At 46.7% G+C, this 23,446-nt stretch overlaps 1 long non-coding RNA gene across 1 annotated transcript; it reads right to left on the reverse strand.

Moving 5' to 3' along the window:
• Positions 1-12,628: 12,628 nt before the first annotated feature.
• Positions 12,629-19,362, reverse strand: LOC144327367 (uncharacterized). Its single transcript, XR_013392458.1, has 4 exons — positions 19,348-19,362; positions 18,443-18,713; positions 15,537-15,684; positions 12,629-12,955 (listed from the first exon to the last, which is right to left on the reverse strand). It is a non-coding gene; the product is annotated as an uncharacterized LOC144327367 (long non-coding RNA).
• Between the last annotated feature and the right edge of the window lie 4,084 nt (positions 19,363-23,446).

Below are 23,446 nucleotides of genomic sequence, written 5' to 3' on the forward strand. Positions count from 1 at the left end.
ACTCATGCCATTAGGCTATAGCAGAGGGAGAGATAGGATTTTGGTGCCTCTTAATCATCATAGCTGGAATAGCAAATATTTTTGGCTCCTCCTTTCCATGAGAGATGAGATTGCATGATGAGTTCCCACCTCCCCCTAGTGGAAATAAAGACACATAACACAGATATTTTAGGTTAATGGGCTAAATATGGCCACAACTTTATTGGTTTCAGGTGATGAGTGGTATTGGCTTAGGCATTGGTCCTAACCGACTATCCGGCTTCAGCCAGTTCGCTTGAAGTCCGGGAAGGGTTAACCATCAGTAGGGGGAGTCCTGCTGATGCACATCAACTAGGAACTCCTCTGGGAGGCCCTCACCTCCACAGGCTTTGGTCAGGGAGGGCCACGCCCCCTCCCCCGGAATCCTTTATCGGACTACCCTTTGATATGCGAGGGAGGTGATGGCGCTTCCTCCACCCCTTCCATCTTCATAACAATAACAATACCAGTGCCTAACTGCCACTCGAGCAAAAGCTCACCGCCAATACCCTCAAACCTGCAACCAATACCTAATCCCAGCCATCATATCTGCCAACCACACATTGTTTCCCACATCGGATAGATGTACGCCATCCTCTCATGAGGGCCACTTAGCTGAACTGGTTGTTGGGGTGGTCAATGACCCAACCCCCCAGGGCTGCCACTCTACGCGCCACCAAATGTTCCAAAAGCTCCCTGGCTTTGTTTATAGCAATAGGGCACTGACATACACGCCTCTCCAGCAGTGGTGAGGGTTGAATCTGGCAATGAAGCGATCAGTTCATTGAAGTCATTTTAAAAGTCCCACATCAAGTCCATGCATTTCCAATAGGCCAAGTCATTTCCCCCCAGCTGAATAACCAGAGCATGAGGGGACCTTCCAAAGTCGCTCTGGCTTTCACTGCAGGCATAAATTCTGCCCAGCGCTCCCCCTTCCGTGAGATTCAGGAAACTTTTATTTTTTTAGTGGAAGATCCAGCCTGCACCCCAGGCCACAGTTGCCGGCACAGTTTCTAGCCCAGTGGACAATGTTGTGGCCTGTAATCCAAATGTGCACCACAACGTCTCCTGACAGCAAAAGAAGGTAACAAAGCCAGGTCAGGTATACCGTGAACAATCACAAGGTCTTATGAATATATCCCTTAAAAGTATCAGACTTCCACCGCCCCAAGTCCTTCATCCTTTCAGCTGAGAGTCCCAAATGCATTGCTGTGGTAGCGGCCCCAATCCGAAAGGAGTTGGCCACAAATTCAGCAGGGGGTAAACCACAGGCAGCAATCGCGCTTCGCATAGCGCGCATGAACTGATGCAGTGCAAAGCGGGAGCCATCCGAATGTATGCGGAATGGGCCTGAGACGGTCGGTCTCACATACATGAAATGTCTAGTGCCCTTTACTGGGCATGGCCCATTCTGACTAGTTGCTTGGAGCCGAATAAGGGCCCCCTTTCCCTGCTGATCAGTTTTGGAACATCAGACATGCAGGACTAAATTGGATCTGGACAGACTTCCGGGTTGGCGCCATCGCCGAATGGCGGATTCCCTCCGAGCTCTGGAGGGAATCTGCTTGGCAGGGGTCGGGTCCTGTTGCACCAGCGACGCGGGGACCCTCAAAAACCACGGGCGTGGAAGCCCGTGGACCTGGTGACTCGGCGGGCACTGTTAGCGCCCCCCCGACCCGCGAAGGAGCCTTTTTAAAGGCTACGGAGCGAGGGACGGGGAGCGGCGCGGTGCTGTGCTGTGAGTCTTCTGCTTCCCCTGCCAAGCGAAGCCGCATGCCATTTGACGGAGAGCGCTGACTTCTTCTTCTGAAAATTTGGACTAAAAACTAAAAACAACAACCAGTGAGTAATTTGGAAATTGGACTTTAAAAATTTTTTGGATTAGTATGAGCGGGGGAGGTGCAAAGAGGAAGTCCGTCTCCCCCCATTGTAAACAATTTAAAGCAAGGATTTGACAACTAAGGTCGAGTGAAGAGCCTTTTCTTTATTGGATAAAAGTTATTAATTGCACGGATTGATACAATAAGTAATTGTGCTGGAGGATAACAGCTAACTTTCTGAGTTAAAGTGCCACCCCCCCCCCCGGGAGTGATCCGCGAGAGGAGCCTGCTGAGGAGACACAGAAGATTTTGACAGCTGTCAGATTAGCTGTCAAAGTCGGAAAAATAGAGAACTTTATTTCTGATGTTTTTGCCGGTTACATTAGATACAACATAGTTACAAGTTGCTGAAAATAAAGAAGGACTGAAACAAACTAACTTGACTTTTGGGTGGGAAGTGAAAGGGATATTGAATAACCAGAATCCCTCTAGAGGGGGTTCAGGGACATTACAAGAATGGAAATAGGTCGGAAAATACTAGCTGACCTGGACGAGGTTGCTTTTCTCTTGGGAAAGTTGCGAAAGTTGCATGAGCGAGGTCATGTTTTGTCTACATGCGCCGTAACTTCGAAGTCAACAGTAAATGTATCCACTGAGTTGGAAAAGGACTTGATGTATAAAACCCAGGCAGCTGAACAAGAAAAGAAATTAGAGAAAATTGAGGAAGTGGAGAAAGAGATATATGCTGAACAAGAGAAACAGGAAGGAGGGGCTGCAGTGCTGCAGAAGGCAAAGGAGAGCCGGAGGCCTGTCAAGATGGATGAAAATAAAGACTGGAAGAGGAAAATTTGGTTTGAATTTAAAAATGAGGAATGGAAAGATCTCCTTTTGTGGGGATCTGAAGATCTATGGACTATAAATGTGACCAAGGTGGAGGTTGGAGCCTTTGGATTATTTGGACTTAAAAGGATTAAAAAACAAGATTTGAGCTCCACCTTTAAACAGGGAGGTCTGGCTGGAAGGAACATGGACATTATAGGGATAGTGCCCCTCCGAGATTTGGTGTTAAACACAAAGGACTTCCAAAGAAACCGGCAGAGAGGGACTGAGAGAGATTTAAGGGCCTCAGACGTGAGGTTGCCAGGCTGATAGTAGATGGACTAATGGACATCGGTTTGGGGATCGAAACCGGGGAAGGGAGGGTGGGATTTGGAAATCCAAAGGGTGTCTGATTTTTTTTTTTACTTTTTTCTTTTTAATTTTGTGTTGTTATTAGTATAAAAATGGGGAATTCGTGGAAGGGAAACTGGGTCGACCTTAGGAAAAAACTTTAAGCATAAATGATTGATGTATATAAGTTAAAAGTTGATATATAAATTGAACTAAATATAATAACAAATTAAGGTTAAAAATTTAGGGATAAGAACTTGTTGGATAAATATTTGGACATGGAATACAAGAAGGGGAGGTGAGGGGAAGTTGTGGAAAGAAGTTATTGAAAATTTGGACTGTAATGAGTGAATCTTTTTTTCCCCTTGTTTTTTCTTTTCTTTTTTCTTTTTGTTTTTTGTACTATTTGAAACTTTAATAAATATTATTTAAAAAAAATAAATAAATTGGATCTGGACAAGGTCAGGTCTCTCAATAAACTTCCCCGGGCAGCAGAATCTTGTTGGCCAGCTGAAAAATAACCAGGCCTTGTACTTGGACCAACAGATATTTCTTAATTTTTATTGTTGTTGTTTGGATTTGGCATAGAATGTCATAGGTTATGGGCCTTCTAACCTCACTGCTGGGAGGCTGCAGCCTGCGCCAGCCCTCCAGTGCCCTTCACACTAAGAAATCCGCACAAGGGTCTATGGAGTAAATAGCATTACAGAAGAAGGTGATTGCAGCTGACTGGATGTTTAAGAGTCTTTGCTGCGCGACCCAGCTCCCTCAAATGTACCAAGTATTGCAGAACTTCAGCCTTGGTGGTGGGGTGTCAAGCCTAGCATTTTTTAATTTGCCTCAAAACTTCATAAAGTCCGTCCAAGCCTTTTTATAAGATCTAAGCATGGACGGGACTACTTCAGCCAATACTCCCTTCAGGACGTCACGTCCCCAAGGCTCCAAAGGTGCTCCAGGAATGACTGTGGAAATTGCTTTACCTCTGGGGCTAATGAGCGGAAGCAGTCCATCTGAAAACGAGACATAGCATTCGCGATGTCATTGTTAACAGTAGGTGTAAATATGGCAGAGAAATAGATGTTTAATAAAGTACAAAGGACCAGAGCAGGTTTGCCACCCTAGGAGAGTGCAATGATTGCTTAGACAGGACCCTGACAACCGCTTGATTGTCGGTCCAGAAGCATACCTGGTGATTCCTGAACTCATCAGCCCACAAGTGCACCGCAACTACGATAGGAAAAAATCTAAGAAGGTGAGGTCACGCGTGATAGGTTTTCCTTGCCAGCTGGTAGGCCAACACTGAGCACACCAGCGCCCCCTAAAGTAGACACCAAACCCCAGGGAACCAGCTGCATCAGACTGTACCTGAAAGTCTGAACACAGCATCAAATTGTCCTGCCACAAAGAAATGCCCTTGTACTTATCCAGGAACTTTAATCAAACCTCCAGGTCTGACTTGACCACTTTAGAGAGGTGCACTCTGTGCTGAAGAGCACGCAGTCCCGCTGACAGCTTAGCCAATCGCCCACAAACGGGGCAGCCAGGGGACACTACCCGGCATGCAAAGTTGAGGTGACCCAAGAGTGATTGACTCTGCCTAAGGGTGACCTCCTTGAGAGGAAGAAGTTGCAGAATTAATTCCTTAAGTGCTACTAGCTTCTCCCTTGGTAGGCGGATGTCTGTGCTATTGTGTCCAATTCAATACCCAAAATAGGTTATGGTTGAAACTGAACCCTCTGTTTTGTCTGCCACCAAGGTACCCCAAGGTCCTCAGCCAGGGAGGTGAAAGCCTCTAAAAGAGAAGCGCAATCAGGGCTATTACTAGTGATGAGCGAAACGTTATTGAAGTAATGGGTCACCCCTTCAGAACCAGTTCTAAGCAAAGGGCCCAGTCCAAAACTGTACTAAATGACTCAAAAGCTGCACAAGCTACTGAGCACCCTATTGGCATAGATTTGCCTATGAAATAGGCCCCCTCAACCTAAAACCTAGCCACAGGGTGAATTGGGTGAATTGGCAGGAGGCGGAAGGCCGACTCAATGTTGCACTTAGCCAAGAGCGCACCCCTGCTGAACCTGCGAATAACCTTTATAGCCTGTTCAAAGGAGGCATATTTCACAGAACAAGGTTCCTATGGTATCATTGACTGAGCATAGGTTGTGGATCATACGATACTCTCCTGGAGTCTTTTTAGGGACGATACCTAAAGGTGAAATGTGTAATCCCAGCTAGAATTTCTTTGTTTATTTTCTTTTTTGCAATAGCTGGCATTTCCCTAACTGTTTTTGTTTTGTTATGTTTTGGGGGTCCCCTGAGTTAGGAGGGAATGAAACAGGGATCTTGAAGCCATAAGAAAAACCCTTCCCAAGGGTACTTTGCTGCCTCTTTATTAGGGTATTTATCGAGAAGGGTTCTAAGAGGTGAGAGCTTAACAGAAGAGAACGCCAAAACCAAGGGCCAAATTAATACCAGTTTGTGGCTGAATTAATACAGGTTTGCAACTTCTCTTTGGGCGGGTTTGTGAGCATTTCAAGACGCCGGGTGGAAATGCCCCCTACCACTCTGAAAGGGCTGTTTACCTTTAAAACATGAGGATGCTGGGTGGTTACCTAGGCACTTCTCACATTCATGCTCATACTTAGAATTCGGCCCCTGGCACACACCCCTTTTGTACTCCCGGAAAACCTCACAGTGAGGGACTCGCTTAGCTTCAAATTTCCAAACTTAGAGGGATCTGGCTGCTTCTTTTCCACATAGGGACCCACATGCTCCATCCAGTAATTCTGGTCACTCAGGTCCCAGCGGGTGGTGGGCAGCAGGGAAGCATTTCTGAATTGTCCTCGGAATCAGAAGGCTTACTTCTCTTGCTTCTTCTTTGACTTCTTTCTCCCTTGCCCATCATTGGTGACCAGGTGCTGTTCTGCAGCCGCTGACACTTCCTGTTGCCCCGGCATCTCTTCCTCCAATGATGTTTCGGAGCCCCCTTCCGCGGTGAAGGCTGAGGTTGTAAATCCTGTAGAATACTGGGAAAGTCTGGGGTAGACTGAGAGGCAGAAAGGTTATAACTGGAAGCATGAGCCCTACCACCTGAGGATCTGGCACTGGAAGCCCAGGGACGCGTAGACTGTGATCGCGTGCGAGGATGCATAGGTGGATTGCTACCTGAATGTGGAACACTAAATAAGGAGGCAGAAGTGCAAGCACCTCCTTGCTTGGTGCAGTAATGGGTATGCAATCAGGAGCACTCACTATTTGGGAAGAGGACGCAGTGACCATGGGCCTGAATTGTTGGTAAAGGGTTTCAAAAGCAGAGAAAAAACTGCAACAAAGCCTGTGGGTTGCAGGGCACAGGAGGCTTTCCTGACCCATCTTGAACACAGGACCCATTTATATTGGGGAGTTCTTGGGGAGAAACAGAAGATTGTGCCTGTTGGGTTCTCTTGGAAGCCATTATATCGCCCGCAACAGTAACCCTTGTACTCCAAGCTTTAATTGTGCAAATTGGTCAAGCAGACCGAGCACTGTTTAGAACCACAAGCCTGTGCCTTTTCCTTTTTAAATTAAGCCTTTGTTACAAGAGGACACTGTAGCCCAGCTGGCCTAGTTCAGTATTGATTAAAGTGACCACACCTGGAAAGAAATCAGATTCAAAAACCAGTAATCCCCAATGGCCAAGGTTAAGACCAGGTGCACAGGTTAAAGACCGCAGGCCTTTTTGTTTCAATTTGATCAATTTGTTTATTATTTACGTATTTTAAAAGGGTCATCTAGTCCAGCCCCCTGCAAGGCAGGAATCTTTTGCCCAATATGGGGCTCAAACTCACAACTCTGATATTAAGAGCCTCATGCTCTACTGACTGAGCTAACCCAGCTGCTTCAAGTTTATAACAACTCAATATTGAACAGAGTTGTATTACCTTTCCCCCCTCAAAAGGGGACGTGAAAGATACTAAAACAAACACCAGCCTTTATGAACAAATAACTCCAAATCACTTATAATAAATTAATGTATTCAAGTAAACTGTGCCAGGCGTAAAGGCAATAAAACTGCAATGATATAATTAAATTTTATTATTACTATTATTGTTTAAATTATTTTATTTTGTTTTTATGCTGTGTAGTCAGCTGCATTCGGTTCTCCCTATTAACTTTAATGAAAAGCACTGTAGTTTATTTTTTATATAATATATATATATATATATATATATATATATATATATATATATATATAAATTTTATTTATTTTTGCCCCACAATCAGGCTCAACAAAACCCACGCAATAGGGACTGCAGGCTAAGAAATGTGAGGCAATTAAATACCAATGTAGCCAGCTATGTCACAATATAAAGATGCTAGCACAGAGAAGCTAAACTAGATTTTAAACAATGTAGCCCACAGGAGGTAAGTAAAGCTGATGATCAGATAAATTCAAGTTCCCAGAGGGCTCGCATGCAACGGAGCTTAATAATAATAATAATAATAAAACCCAAAATGCATCGGATGTGAAAAAGGGGGTCAGCCTTGCAAGAAACTGCCTCTCTTAAAATGGCTGCCCGTGCTGGACCACGTGGTGAAAACAAAATGGTGACGGCCAGGCAGCGGAAACCCTGACAACAATAAAGAACCAGCAGCATGTGAGCCATGGGGGGGAGGGGAATTAGGCTGAAACCTGATAAACGGGCTGGTAATGCAGTCCGCAGAACAACCCCTTTTTCCCGCTTGCCTCACCCCCCCCAAACAAGAACAATGTACACAAAAGCAACCCCAGTGCTTCCTGACCGTGTTCTACAGTGACCAATTTAAAAGCTCCACATGCCGTGCTGCCCTTTGCAACAGCAAACAGGCTTTTGCCGGCACAACCCCGAGCCCTCGGGCAACCCTGCCACCAATAGCTTAAGCTGCTGCAACAAATTCCTCCCCAACTCCTTCTGCAGTCCCTCCTGGTCAGCCCCACACCAACTCCAAACCTTAGGAAGCGTTGGCTCCAAAGCACCCAGGGTCGAGGGGAAGGCTCCTGAAACGAGGGGAAGGCTCCAAAGCCAGGAAAAGAGACTTGCAGCAGAGGGCTGCAGGACAAAGCGCTACTCACAGGAAAAGAAACGACTCCTGCTGGCAAACTGCAGCTCTTAAGGGGGAAAGCAGCAGCCGGAAAAGGCAGGCAGCAGCAGGCACAGCAACTAAAAGCAAAGGGGGAAAGAATAAGCAGACACATGAGCTCCAGAGCAGGCAACGCAGAGATAAGATCTCCGACAAACTGGAGCAGCTGGGAGTGGCAAAGAGGGAGATCCCAGGCTGCCGCTGCGTTAAATGGAGCAGGCCATGCCCCCCAGGCCAGCCGATTGGCTGGCCAGGGGTTGACGCGATCTGGGATAGCCTCAATCGCGCGGAGGCTGAGAGCCAGCCCCCACGCCCATGGTGAGAAGGTGAAGCCCGCAACCCCACCTCCTTTCTACGTCGGAAGTGGCTTTGTGGTTCAAGTACCCTAAATTATGTTCATTTGAACATAATTCAGACACGAGGGTACCTCTGGTGGAAAATGGAGGATACAAGAAAATATAGATCAACCTGTAGAATTTTGAGAAGCCTACCTTGGAAATCTTCAGCTCAGGCTTCCCAGTAATTCCAGAGAGGTCTGCTTCATCTGTTAGAAACAGATCTATTCTCCTGTTGAAAGAGGAACCAGAGGCTAGTGAGGTATTGCTCTGGAATAAAAATGTGCCAGGAGGATTTTGGGTGTCATATGGCAGGGGGAGGAGGGAAAAGGAGGGAACTCATGCCTGTAGTAAAAAAAAAAACTTCCAGGGCTTAAGGGAAGGTCTTGGTTTTGGGGAGAAGTGTCTCCCTCTGTGTGTGAGTGACAGCTTTATTTCTCTGGTGACAGAAAGAAGCAAGAGATAGAACTGGCTGATGGGTGGATGTGGGTCAGAAAAATGCCGGTCACACAACTAAAGTTGAATCCTGAAAAGAAAGAGGTGCTTTGTATTCTGGGCAGTGTTGCACATCCTTGGAAGGAGCAGCTCTGTAGTTTGGCGGTACTCCTGGATACAAAATTGTCACTATCCAAATACTCCCTTCAACTACCGCACAATTGCACTCATTTCACACGCTAGCAAGGTTATGCTTAAAATTCTACAAGGAAGGCTCAAGCAGTATGTGGATCGAGAACTCCCAGAAGTGCAAGCTGGATTTAGAAGAGGCAGAGGAACCAGAGACCAAATTGCAAACATGCGCTGGATTATGGAGAAAGCTAGAGAGTTCCAGAAAGACATCTACTTCTGCTTCATTGACTATGCAAAAGCCTTTGACTGTGTCGACCACAGCAAACTATGGCAAGTTCTTAAAGAAATGGGAGTGCCTGATCACCTCATCTGTCTCCTGAGAAATCTCTATGTGGGACAAGAAGCTCCAGTTAGAACTGGATATGGAACAACTGATTGGTTCAAAATTGGGAAAGGAGTACGACAAGGCTGTATTTTGTCTCCCAGCTTATTTAATTTATATGCAGAATACATCATGCGAAAGGCTGGGCTGGAAGAATCCCAAGCTGGAATTAAGATTGCCGGAAGAAATATCAACAACCTCCGATATGCAGATGACACAACCTTGATGGCAGAAAGTGAGGAGGAATTAAAGAACCTTTTAATGAGGGTGAAAGAGGAGAGCGCAAAATATGGTCTGAAGCTCAACATCAAAAAAACAAAGATCATGGCCACTGGTCCCATCACCTCCTGGCAAATAGAAGGGGAAGAAATGGAGGCAGTGAGAGATTTTACTTTCTTGGGCTCCATGATCACTGCAGATGGTGACAGCAGCCACGAAATTAAAAGACGCCTGCTTCTTGGGAGAAGGGCAATGACAGGCCTAGACAGCACCTTGAGAAGTAGAGACGTCACCTTGCCAACAAAGGTCCGTATAGTTAAAGCCATGGTTTTCCCAGTAGTGATGTATGGAAGTGAGAGCTGGGCCATAAAGAAGGCTGATCGCCGAAGAATTGATGCTTTTGAATTGTGGTGCTGGAGGAGACTCTTGAGAGTCCCATGGACTGCAAGAAGATCAAACGCATCCATTCTTAAGGAAATCAGCCCTGAGTGCTCACTGGAAGGACAGATCGTGAAGCTGAGGCTCCAGTACTTTGGCCACCTCATGAGAAGAGAAGACTCCCTAGAGAAGACACTGATGCTGGGAAAGATGGAGGGCACAAGGAGAAGGGGGCGACAGAGGACGAGATTGTTGGATAGTGTTTTCGAGGTTACCAGCATGAGTTTGACCAAACTGCGGGAAGAAGTGGAGAACAGAGGTGCCTGGCGTTCTCTGGTCCATGGGGTCACGAAGAGTCAGACACGACTAAACAACTAAACAACAACAACAACAAATACTCCCTTGGATATCAACTGAATTGCAGTACATTGTCCACTGCACTGATAAATTTCCCCATTCCCAGAGGGCTAAACTATCCTAAATCCCATTATCACTTTTGAATGCCGGGAAGACCATGGCAGTGATCTGCCCTCTTTTAAGATAGTCCCAGGAAATACTGGGTTTGCCTCTAGATTACACCACCATCTTGCTTCCAGGCTTGCTTATAAGAAGATTTTCTTTTAATGTGAAGAGTGTCTGGTTCACACACACACACACACACACACACACACACACACACAAAAGCATCCAATCTCAGGGGCTGGTCTGAATTGGATGCCAGAGACTGGTCTGACCCTGAAGATGGGGGAAACCAGTCGCAGACAGTTCAGCCTGTAACAGGGAAAGATGGGGAGGATTCATCCCCCATCTTCCTTCAACATTCCCAGAAGCAGTTTTAGAGGCCACACAGTCGGGGGAAGAGTTAGACAGCTTTGAGATTGCAGCTAGGCAACCAGGAGGGAGGGAGTGTTTGGGAGATTCTTCAATCGAAAGTGGTGGGAAATTCCCACCCCCCCCCTCGAACTCAGAGGACTGAAAAGGCCACACAGTCAGGGCCGCTAGGGGCACCTTGGAAGATGGTGGATAATACCATCCATCCAGCCCGCACGAGGTAATTTGAGGCTGATTATGGGGAGTAAATCAGTCTCCCTAGTCTCTCCAGGGAATGGAAAGAAGCAGTTTTCACCTGTGATTGCCATAAATCACCCCCGAGTTCGGAAGAAGGAGGGGGTGCGAGGCACTGGGTGCATAACCCTCGGCGGGTTTCGGCACTCCTCCGAAGCTGCTTCCAGGAGCGAAACTAGTTGCGTTATTTAAAAGGAAAAATTTGGAGAGCTAACACACATGCTTCGAGAGAGGCAGGAGGTTTTAATCTGCTAATAATTTTGCCATTGAGAGGAAGAAGATTGAGACAGAAGATTACATCAAAGTACTACAGACATGCTGGTATTTGGAAGGCAACGGAACGGAAAGGAGGGGGGAAACAACTTTTTATTTTTGGTTTCATGTGATTACCTAATAACCCTCCCCCTCAGAAGATCTGTCACAATAACTAATTGGCAAATGGGATTAAAAATGAGCTGTGTGGGGGAAAATAATATGAATTTAAAGGTGAAGGATTTGGCAAAACAAAGGCTCTCTTTGTGATGCAGCAAGAATTGAGATTTGATAGAGAAGGACAGACATCTGTTGCAGGGAATTTGGTTTTAGGGAGGGCGAGCCAAAGATTTGTTATCTGGATGAGATTGTGAACTGGAAGGGGCAGCCCTCCTGGAAAAGACTAATTTACGATGCAACAGGTCTGGAAAGTTAAGGAGCGGGCTATTAGACTGTATTTCATCGGAATGGCAAGATGGCGATTGCCCGCTCGAGTGGAAACGCCTGGACTATTGGATGAGAGTGATTCACGAGAGAGCAATACAGAATCCACACAGAAATATAAATAATTGTTTTTTTAACGCACTTGCGGAGATAATTCAGAGGTGAATGAAAAGGAAAATGAGTAACGACAAGGACTAAGAAGAGGGACTGAAAATATCATTGTAAATATGAAAGCAGCAGAAATATTCGAGGATTGGACTCCTGCCGATCAAGAAGCATGGGTACCCCCCACAAAAAAAATTTACAATTGGGAAATACCGTATTTTTTGCTCTATAAGACTCACTTTTTCCGTCCTAAAAAGTAAGAGGAAATGTGTATGCGTCTTATGGAGCAAATGCAGGCCGCGCAGCTATCCCAGAAGCCAGAACAGCAAGAGGGATTGCTGCTTTCACTGCACAGCGATCGCTCTTGCTGTTCTGGCTTCTGAGATTCAGATATTTTTTTTCTTGTTTTCCTCCTCCAAAAACTAGGTGCGTCTTGTGGTCTGGTGCGTCTTATAGAGCAAAAAATACGGTAATTGGATTATATGATGTGTATGGTTACAATTTGGATTAATTGGTTTGATATGTTTAATTTGGTAAATGGAAACTTAATAAGAATTATTTTTTAAAAAAAAGAAAAAGAAAAGGCCACACAACCGGGGGAAGAGTTAGACAGCTTTGAGATTGCAGCTAGGCATGAGAGATAATAATAAAATCCTGTTAACCTGATCTTTCAAATGGCATGATCCTGGAGTGAATGCTAAAGAGCACACTTAAAATAAACAACATATTTTTTAAGATTGTGAGAAAAGAAAGAAAAACGCCAAGTGATTTTGCAGACAATTCTATCAGTGTTTTATTTGTTCGGTTTGGGAACATGTGACAGTAATCACTCTGATACCTAAAGGCATCTTATCAATCATGCTTCATATTGGAAATCCCATGTTTTCTGTGCTGCAACACAAGTTGAGCAATCATGCCTCAGTAGGATTCGTGACTTTTCCCATGAAGATGACAGTATCAGTTTCCTCGTCAACAGTCACCGACAGAAAGGGGGCATTGAACACCAGTGCAGGAGGAAGGGAGGTAGGACCAATTTCAATAGCAGTAGTAGCTGGAGCTTCAGTGCCATTCTCGTCGACATTTAAATAAGCTTTGTGAATAGCCTGCAAAGACATACAACAAAAATTAGTGCAAGATTGTGTCTGACTCAGGATTTTATCATGAGAAAATCTAGGCCTTCAAAACAAACAAATCCACTGAATGTCTTCAGAAACATCATGTGGTTGTTTCTCACACTGATTACCTATTGATCTGGTTCCTCTAACCAGTTCTAAGCATCATATTTGTGTATCAGTCAGCCTCAAGGAACTGAAGGAATTTTCTGAAAATCTTGATGTCAATCATCTCCATAATTATATTTTCCTAGTTCTTGTCTCTCTCCCTTACTGTTGATGACAAGCAAGATCCCAATACCAGGCTCATTATGCAAAAAATACGAACACTTCTTTCATATATACATCATATATAATATTACCCTTTTACTCCTATAATATTATAAACACTAGGTTTCCAAAAGTAGCCAGCACATAAACAGATAAATACAAAAGTTTATATAACTGGATAAAAGACATATTTAGTAATACGCTTTAAAATTACCGTATTTTTCGCACCATAGGATGCACTTTTTCCCTCCTAAAAAGCAAGGGAAAATGTGTGTGCGTCCTATGGAGCGAATGCAGGCTTTCGCTGAAGCCTGGAGAGTGAGAGGGGTCGGTGCGCACCGACCCCTCTCGCTCTCCAGGCTTCAGGAAGCTATCCGCTAGCCGTGGGAAACCCAGCTCTCCCACGGCTAGCGGAGCGCTGCATTAATCCCGAAGCTTGGGGCGTGCGGAGCTCAGCGCGCCCCAAGCTTCTGGGTGCCGGCAAGGTCTCCGCTAGCCCTGGGAGAGCCCCGCGACGTCGCGCGGCTCTCCCAGGGCTAGCGGACCACTGCGCTAATCCCGAAGCTTGGGGCGTGCGGAGCTCAGCGCGCCCCTAGCTTCTGGGTGCCGGCAAGGTCTCCGCTAGCCGTGGGAGAACTTGCCGGTGCCCAGAAGCTTGGGGCGCGCTGAGCTCCGCAGGCCCCAAGCTTTGGGATTAGCGCTCCGCTAGCCGTGTCTAGGATGCGGATAGCAGCCTGCTTCCCGGAGCGTCGGGCGCCCTGAAAGCAGAGCTCCCGGCGCTTCGGGAACACATCCGCAGCGTGGGGAGCCTTGCAGGAGTTCCCCGCAGGGCTCCCCACGCTGCGGATAGCAGCCTGCTGCCTGGCGGGTGGGGCGCCCTGAAGCAGAGTGCCCCTCGCGCCGGGCAGACATCCGCGGCGTGCGGAGCCCTGCAGGAGTTCCCCACAGGGCTCCCCACGCTGCGGATAGCAGACTGCTGCCTGGCGGGTGGGGCGCCCTGAAGCAGAGCGCCCCTCGCGCCAGGCAGACATCCGAGGCGTGCGGAGCCCTGCAGGAGTTCCCCACAGGGCTCCCCACGCTGTGGATAGCAGCCTGCTGTCTGGCGGGTGGGGCGCCCTGAAGCAGAGCGCCCCTCGCGCCAGGCATACATCCGCAGAGTGAGGAGCCCTGCAGGAGTTCCCCACAGGGCTCCCCACACTGCGGATAGCAGCCTGCTTCCCGGAGCGTAGGGCGCCCTGAAAGCAGAGCGCCTGGCGCTTCGGGAACACATCCGCAGCGTGGGGAGCCTTGCAGGAGTTCCCTGCAGGGCTCCCCATGCTGCGGATAGCAGCCTGCCGCCCGGCGGGTGGGGTGCCCTGAAGCAGAGCGCCCCGCGCGCCAGGCAGACATCAGCCAGCCCCACAAGCTCGGGGGACAGCAGGGAGGCGCAGCGCCACTATCCCGCTGTTCCTCGACCTGGTTCGGTTTCCCTGACCTGCTTTTGGGGGGGAAATAAAGGGAATTTTTTTCCCCTTTATTTCCCCCCAAAAAAACTAGGTGCATCCTATGGTACGGTGTGTCCAATCGTGCGAAAAATACGGTATGCTGCGTAATACACACAGCATATGGTTCATCAGCACTATAGTATATTGTATTTTAAAATGGGGTTTTAGAGTTTTGGGGAGTTTTTTGAATGTTTTATGTAGATTTTCAATTTCATTGTTCTGTGTGGCACAATGACAATAAAGATATCGTATATATCGTAAAAAAAATTACAGTGCCTGAGCAGGTCAGTCTAAAGCAGGTATGTGATAAATGATACTGTCTGCACAAAGCTTGCAAATATATCAGATTTCTCCTCCTTCTCCAATGCTAACTGCAGTCTTTGCAAAGCAATTGGTACCGAATCATCTGCTGTTGAAAATTCTGTGTCAGAGGTGGGGAAACTGTGGCCCTCCTGATGTTTTTGGATCCCATCAGCCCCAGATAGCATGACCAAGGGAAGAGGGAGAGCTGGGGCTTAAGAGTCTCTCCATCAGTTCTGTTGGGAGACCAGCTCCATTGGGGCTCCCCCCTCAACTGTCATCAAGCACCACACATGCCATTAGGCTATAGCAGAGGGAGAGATGGGGTTTTGGTGCCTCTTATCCTAGCTGGAATAGCAAATATTTTTGGCTCCTCCTCTCCATGAGAGATGGGATTGTGGTTCAAGTACCCCAAATTATGTTCATTTGAACATAATTCAGGCAAGAGGGTACCTCTGGTGGAAAAATGGAGGGTGCAAGAAAATATAAGTCAACCTGTAGAATTTTGAGAAGCCTACCTTGGAAATCTTCAGCTCAGGCTTCCCAGTAATTCCAGAGAGGTCTGCTTGATCTGTGAATACCTCCGTAATATGCATTCTTCTTAAGATCCCTTGGATAACATAGTTGCCAGAGATTGTAAACTTTGGAAGGAATAGATCTATTCTCCTGTTGAAAGAGGAGGTGAGGTATTGCTTGTTTTTGTTTTTAATAAAAAAAATTATTGAAATTTTCCAAATTTATATAACAACAAATCAAACAAATCAAACACAACAAAACAACAAAACAACAACAACAACAACAAAAACAAATATAATTTCAATTACCTTATTTTCTTATAACTTACTTCCCCGACTTCCTCATACCTTCCCTTTCTGTATTCTAATTTCCAATTATTAATTCAGCAAATCCTCTCCCTTATTTTCCTTTTACATTTTTAACCTTTCATTTCTATACTTAACCATTATCACTGTAAACCACATATTCTCCAATCCAGCGTCATTCTAACATTCATTAATTTTGCAATGTTTCTTGAGATAGTCCTTAAATTTCTTCCAATCTTCTTCCGCTGTCTCTCTTCCCTGGTTCGGATTCTGCCGGTCATTTCTGCCAGTCCCATATCACCTTCATCTGCCATTCTTCCAAGGTGGGTAGTTCTTGCAACTTCCAATATTTTGCGATGAGTATTCTTGCTGCTGTTGTGGTGTACATAAAAAAAATTCTATCCTTCTTTGGCACCAATTGGCCGACCATACCCAAGAGAAAGGCCTCTGGTTTCTTCAGAAAGGTATATTTAAATACCTTTTTCAGTTCATTATATATCATTTCCCAGAAAGCCTTAATCTTTGGGCATGTCCACCAAAGGTGAAAGAATGTACCTTCAGCCTCTTTGCATTTCCAACATTTATTATCAGGCAAATGATAGATCTTTGCAAGCTTGACTGGGGTCATGTATCACCTATAAATCATTTTCATAATATTTTCCTTTAAGGCATTACGTGCCGTAAATTTCATCCCGGTGGTCCACAACTGTTCCCAGTCAGCAAACATAATGTTATGACCAATATCTTGTGCCCACTTTATCATGGCTGATTTCACAGTTTCGTCTTGCGTATTCCATTTCAACAGCAAGTTATACATTTTTGACAAATTCTTAATATTGGGTTCTAACAGTTCTGTTTCCAATTTTGACTTTTCCACCTGAAAGGCAATCTTTCTATCCAGTCTAAACACTTCCATTATCTGATAATAATGGAGCCAGTCTCGGACTTTATCCTTTAGTTTCTCAAAGCTCTGCAATTTTAATTTATCCCCTTCTTGTTCCAAAATTTCCCAATATTTCGGCCATTTGGCCTCCATATTGGGTCTTTTCAGAGCTTTAGCTTCCCTTGGTGACAACCACCTTGGGGTTTTATTTTCCAATAAATCCTTGTATCTAATCCACACATTAAACAATGCTCTCCTGACAATATGATTTTTAAATGCTTTATGTGCTTTAACCTTGTCATACCACAAATATGCATGCCACCCAAAAACGTTGTTGAAACCTTCCAAATCCAAAATGTCCGTGTTCTCAAGAAGCAGCCAGTCTTTCAACCAGCAGAACGCTGCTGATTCATAGTAAAGTTTTAAGTCCGGCAGGGCAAATCCCCCCCTTTCCTTTGCATCAGTTAAAATCTTAAATTTTATCCTGGGCTTTTTGCCCTGCCAGACAAATTTAGAGATATCTTTCTGCCACCTCTTGAAACAGTCCATCTTGTCCACAATTTGTAATGTTTGAAACAAAAACAACATTCTAGGCAATACATTCATTTTTATAACCGCAATTCTACCAAACAAGGAAAGCTTCAACTTAGACCAAATCTCTAAATCTTTTTTCACTTCTGTCCAACATTTCTCGTAATTATCTTTAAATAAGTTCACATTTTTAGCTGTCATATTTATCCCCAAATATTTCACTTTCTTAACCACAGTTAATCCTGTCTCATTCTGAAACCTCTCTTTTTCCATAGCTGTTAAATTTTTCTCTAATACCTTAGTTTTTAACTTATTCAATTTAAAGCCTGCAACTTGACCAAACTCTTGAATTAGTTCTAAAACCCTTTTTGTACTAGATTCTGGCTCTTGTAATGTAAGTACCAAGTCATCTGCGAATGCTCTCAGTTTGTACTGTTTAGCTCCAACCTGTACCCCTTTAACCTGCTGGTCCCTTCTAATCATGTTCAGCAAAACCTCCAGGACTGATATAAAAAGTAATGGGGAGATCGGGCACCCTTGACGTGTCCCTTTTTCTATCTTAAATTCTTCTGTAACCACATTATTTACAATAAGTTTTGCTTTCTGCTCAGAGTAAATTGCACCTATACCATTTTCAAACCCTTGGCCTACTTCCATTCCCCGGAGATTCTTTCTCATAAAAATCCAAGAAATATTGTCAAAGGCTTTCTCCGCGTCCACAAATATCAAGACTGCTTTAGTGTTTATATCCACTTCTAACTTTTCCAAAATGTCAATTATATTCCTTACGTTGTCTGACAAATGCCTTCTAGGGAGAAAACCTGCTTGGTCTCTATGAATCTCCTCCATCTAGGAGGTGAGGTATTGCTTTGAAAAAAAATGTGCCATGAGGATTTTGGGTGTCATATGGAGGAGGCTAGTGAGGTATTGCTTTGGAAAAAAATGTGCCATGAGGATTTTGGGTGTCATATGGAGGACAGAATTCTAATCAAAGATGTGCTCTCCCAAGCCCACATCCCTAGCTTGTTTGCACTCCTGTCTCAGCGATGTCTAGGCTCAATTGATCCTGTTCTGGAATTACAACAGACTTGGTCATTACACAGCCTATCACTACCCCTCAAACTCATAACAATATATTTACACCTACACATATGTACTACACTCTTTCCACTACAGCATGCACACTTACTGTGATTTTGTTGAATTCATCCATTTTAACAAAACGTCTTTGCTAAGAGCATTTTCCAACTGCTTCATTTTTCCTTGGTCAGGAAGAATAAATAATGCTGAAACGTTGCTCTTGAAAGGGAGTTTCACAACCTTGCAGGACAGGATCTTATCATGGTAAGTCTCAAACCAGCTGACTTTGTTCATCATAGGGACTTTCACCATTGTTTCCTCATCAACATAGAAGTCTCCTACTCTTGTATGCAGAGAATTAAAAGGCTTTTCCCAATTGGCTTATGGAAAGAACAATAACAGCATACATGGCATTTAATTCTTCAATATATTAATTGTCATACTGGACTCCCTCATAGTGGACTCCCTCATAGGTTTTTACCACAACTGCAACGGGTGAGCTCCGATCGCAGTAAGCAAGTACACCGGTACTGTGAGGGGCAATGTTTGGCAAAACGACCCCTGAAAAGGCTTGGAAGGAAGCTCAAGCCAAAGGAACTTCGGCAGTGTCTTTTTGGTGTCCCTCGCCAAAAGAAAAATGGCAGAGGTGGGGGGCAATCCAGGCACAGAGAAGAAGATCAAACAGACCAGTGAAAAGCCTCACATCACTGAAGCATCGACAAGAGGGTAAAATCTCTATTTCTACATTAAAATAAATGTAAAGTGGTAGCAGCAGCAACAAAACCTAAAAGGAAATAAGACAAGAAGAAAAAAGGGGAACTCGGGGGGGGGGGACCCCTCGCGGAGTGAGTAAACCCAAAACAAAATAAAGAGTAAAAATAGCGGAGGGGATACAATGCTAACACAAAAGTAAAGGGAAGACAGAAGAACAGAAAAAATATAGAAAGAGTGTAAAGAAATCACTCAGATTGCAATTAAACTATTTGAAAAGCACACCATCTGAAACAGACTTACTAGAAAATGCAGAGCGGTGCAGGCTGCCTGTTATTGTAGCTGGGTAGAGTAGAGCAGCCACTTTGAAGTTGAAGGAAGGGAATTTAACAAATAAGATGATGACGAGGGTTTGAAGACGCTGAGTAATCACTGAGAAGGAGGAAGTGACAAAGACAAAATTGTGAAAGTGAGGTTTAAATGAGGATAGAAGCTAGCGAGTTGAATAAATAAGAACACAGTGACACCTAATGGACAAAGGAGGAAAAGCAGCAATAAGGAAAATTGGATGAAAGATAAGATCCTCCAAACAAAGAGTAAGAACAAGTTAACCATAGATGGAAAAGAAATAATAATTTTACGAGAAGTCCTACCCAGGTTGATAAAAAAGAGACAGCAATTCCAATTTCTAACAAAAACATTAAAGGCCAAATCATCTGCTCTTGAAAATTCTGTGTCAGCGGTGGGGAAGCTGTGGCCCTCCTGATGTTTTTGGATCCCATCAGCCCCAGACAGTGGCGTAGCGTGGGTTGTCAGCACCCGGGGCAAGGCAAGTAATTTGCGCCCCCTAACCCGTGGATTTTAGCACTCGAGTGCGAGCGCGCGCCCCCCAGATGTTGCGCCCGGGTCCCCCTGCACCCCCCACGCTACGCCACTGGGGCTGGGGGCGAGCGAAGGAGCCAAGGACCCCCCCCAAAGGCTCAGCAGGAATTTATTAAATTTATTATTTGCGGAGCCCCCGTGGGCCAAAGCAGCCGAAGCCCCCTCCCCTCGGGCGCCTCCCCGCCCCCTCCTCTCCTTGGGCTGTAGGTGGAGCTCCAGATCCGGGCTTGGCGAGCGCCTCTCCTCCTCCCGGCCGGTCCGGGGGCTTCCAGCTGTGCTCCGTCCTCGCCCCCCCCCCCCCCGCGGCTGAGACTTGCTCTGAGAGCCGGAGCCAGCGGCGCACCCTTCCGCTGGGAGACCCTCGCCCGCCCGCCGGCTTCCTCTCGGAGGGTTTTGGGGAGCGCAGGGCGCGGCGAGGCCCCTCAGAGCTCTCCTCCCTCCCAGTCGGCAAAAGCAGCCGCCGCCTGTGGCTGGGCCGAGGGGATGGCGGCGGCGGCGGGGTGCGGAGGCTGCCTGTGCCCGGCCAGGCGTCGGTGGTGCTACGCCACTGGATGTATGGAAAGAAATCGGTGTCTACATGTATTCACAATCTCCATGTGTTGTTGTTTTTTAATCAATATATGGTGTTTCTCCCTTGCTCCCCTCTAGTTAGTTCTTTATCCTCCCAAGCACTTCAAGTTGGCATGCATGGTTCTCCCACGCACACAGCCTGCCCTTGAAGTAGGTTAGGTTTAGCGACTGAGGCTCTGTGTACCATACATGTAAAGCAACATGGCTTCCTCCCCCAAAGCATCCTGGGGACACAGAGCGACCCCCTCACAGAGCGATCCTTCCCAGAACCCGGCAATTTATATCCCTGTACACGTCTGGCGTCAGGCATGCAACTATCTTTTAACATTTTTTTTTTAAGCACTCGCACTCTCACCCATGCACTTGCTGTCTCTCACACACAAAATTCCTCTCTCCCTCTTTTCACATCCTCTTTGCCAGTTTCAACACACATGCTCTATGTGTGTCTGTGTGTGAGAGAGAGCGAGAGAGCGAGAGCATGCATGTGCATTGATTATGCTTTCATTTCACAACATACAGACACACATATTTGTAGTGTCCCATCTCATTTCTCTCTCTCTCTCCCTCTCTCTCTCTCTCTCTCTCTCTCTCTCTCTCACACACACACACACACACACACACACACAAACACACACGCTCACACCTGCCCTGCTTCAAGCACACAGCCTGTTTGTCTTGCACTATCAATTTTCCCTAGTGGCTCCCACGCACACACTTGCACTGCCCCAGGCGCTGTTAATAGGTTCACTATTTCCGACACTTCCTCTCTCACACTCACACACTTGTGCTGCCCCCCCCCCGTGGCTCCTTTTCCGCCTGCCTCTTTCTCACCCCCCAACCCCATCCCTGCTCCAAGCCCCCAACTTTGCTGACTCAGCCTATGTCAGCCTTGCGCTGCTGCTGCCTCTCCTGCGCGCTCCCTCGCCACCCTGTTTCCACAAGGCACCCCCTTGGCATGTAAACAACATGCTTCGCAACGGCGGCGCCTCGCTCACACACACTTCCCGCTGCCTCGCCCGCTGCCCAGCCTCTCGCTCTCCTTTTTCCGCCTGCGCTGCTTTGCAAAAGCAGGAGAAGCCGCTCCAGCAGCACAAACCATCCCTGCTTCTGCTTACACACACAGCGTCGGCGCTGCTGCAGCGGCTGCTCCTCCTGCAAGCAATGAGTGGAGCGCAGCCGCAGCGGGCCAGGGGTGCCAGCGTGCCAGGGGTGCCGGCTGCACCGGGCGCAAGGCTGGCGGTGGCGGCGGGGAGCCCGGCGGAGGAAGGAACTTGTCCCTTCCCTCTGGACTCGCGCCCCCCCCAGATGTTGCGCCCGGTGCAGCCGGCACCCCTGGCACCCCCCACGCTACGCCACTGGCCCCAGATAGCATGACCAAGGGAAGAGGGAGAGCTGGGGCTTAAGAGTCTCTCCATCAGTTCTGTTGGGAGACCAGCTCCATTGGGGCTCTCCCCTCAACTGTCACCAAGTCCCATCTCATCAAGTCCCATCTCAACTCATGCCATTAGGCTATAGCAGAGGGAGAGATAGGATTTTGGTGCCTCTTAATCATCATAGCTGGAATAGCAAATATTTTTGGCTCCTCCTTTCCATGAGAGATGAGATTGCATGATGAGTTCCCACCTCCCCCTAGTGGAAATAAAGACACATAACACAGATATTTTAGGTTAATGGGCTAAATATGGCCACAACTTTATTGGTTTCAGGTGATGAGTGGTATTGGCTTAGGCATTGGTCCTAACCGACTATCCGGCTTCAGCCAGTTCGCTTGAAGTCCGGGAAGGGTTAACCATCAGTAGGGGGAGTCCTGCTGATGCACATCAAAAAGGAACTCCTCTGGGAGGCCCTCACCTCCACAGGCTTTGGTCAGGGAGGGCCACGCCCCCTCCCCTGGAATCCTTTATCGGACTACCCTTTGATATGCGAGGGAGGTGATGGCGCTTCCTCCCCCCCTTCCATCTACATAACAATAACAATACCAATGCCTAACTGCCACTCGAGCAAAAGCTCACCGCCAATACCCTCAAACCTGCAACCAGTCCCTAATCCCAGCCATCATATCTGCCAACCACATATTGTTTCCTACATCGGAAAGATGTACGCCATCCTCTCAGTAGAGGGCCACTTAGCTGAACTGGATGTTGGGGTGGTCAATGACCCAACCCCGCAGAGCTGCCACTCTACACGCCACCAAATGTTCCAAAAGCTCCCTGGCTTTGTTTATCGCAATAGGGCACCGACCGTCTCTCCATACACGCCTCTCCATCAGTGGTGACCAAATTAGGGTTGAATCTGGCAATGAAGCAATCAGTTCATTGAAGTCATTGTAAAAGTCCCACATCAAGTCCATGCATTTCCAATAGGCCAAGTCATTTCCCCCCAGCTGAATAACCAGAGCATGAGGGGACCTTCCAAAGTCGCTCTGGCTTTCACTGCAGGCATAAATTCTGCCCAGCTGTCCCCCTTCCATGAGATTCAGGAAACTTTTATTTTTTTAGTGGAAGATCCAGCCTGCACCCCAGGCCACAGTTGCCGGCACAGTTTCTAGCCCAGTGGACAATGCTGTGGCCTGTAATCCAAATGTGCACCACAACGTCTCCTGACAGCAAAAGAAGGTAACAAAGCCAGGTCAGGTATACCGTGAACAATCACAAGGTCTTATGAATATATCCCTTAAAAGTATCAGACTTCCACTGCCCCAAGTCCTTCATCCTTTCAGCTGAGAGTCCCAAATGCATTGCTGTGGTAGCGGCCCCAATCCGAAAGGAGTTGGCCACAAATTCAGCAGGGGGTAAACCACAGGCAGCAATCGCCCTTCGCATAGCGCGCATGAACTGATGCAGTGCAAAGCGGGAGCCATCCGAATGTATGCGGAATGGGCCTGAGACGGTCGGTCTCACATACAATAAATGTCTAGTGCCCTTTACTGGGCATGGCCCATTGTGACTAG

Source organism: Podarcis muralis, chromosome 1 (assembly GCF_964188315.1).
Source record: "Podarcis muralis chromosome 1, rPodMur119.hap1.1, whole genome shotgun sequence".
In the NCBI taxonomy this organism is placed as follows: Eukaryota; Metazoa; Chordata; class Lepidosauria; order Squamata; family Lacertidae; genus Podarcis; species Podarcis muralis.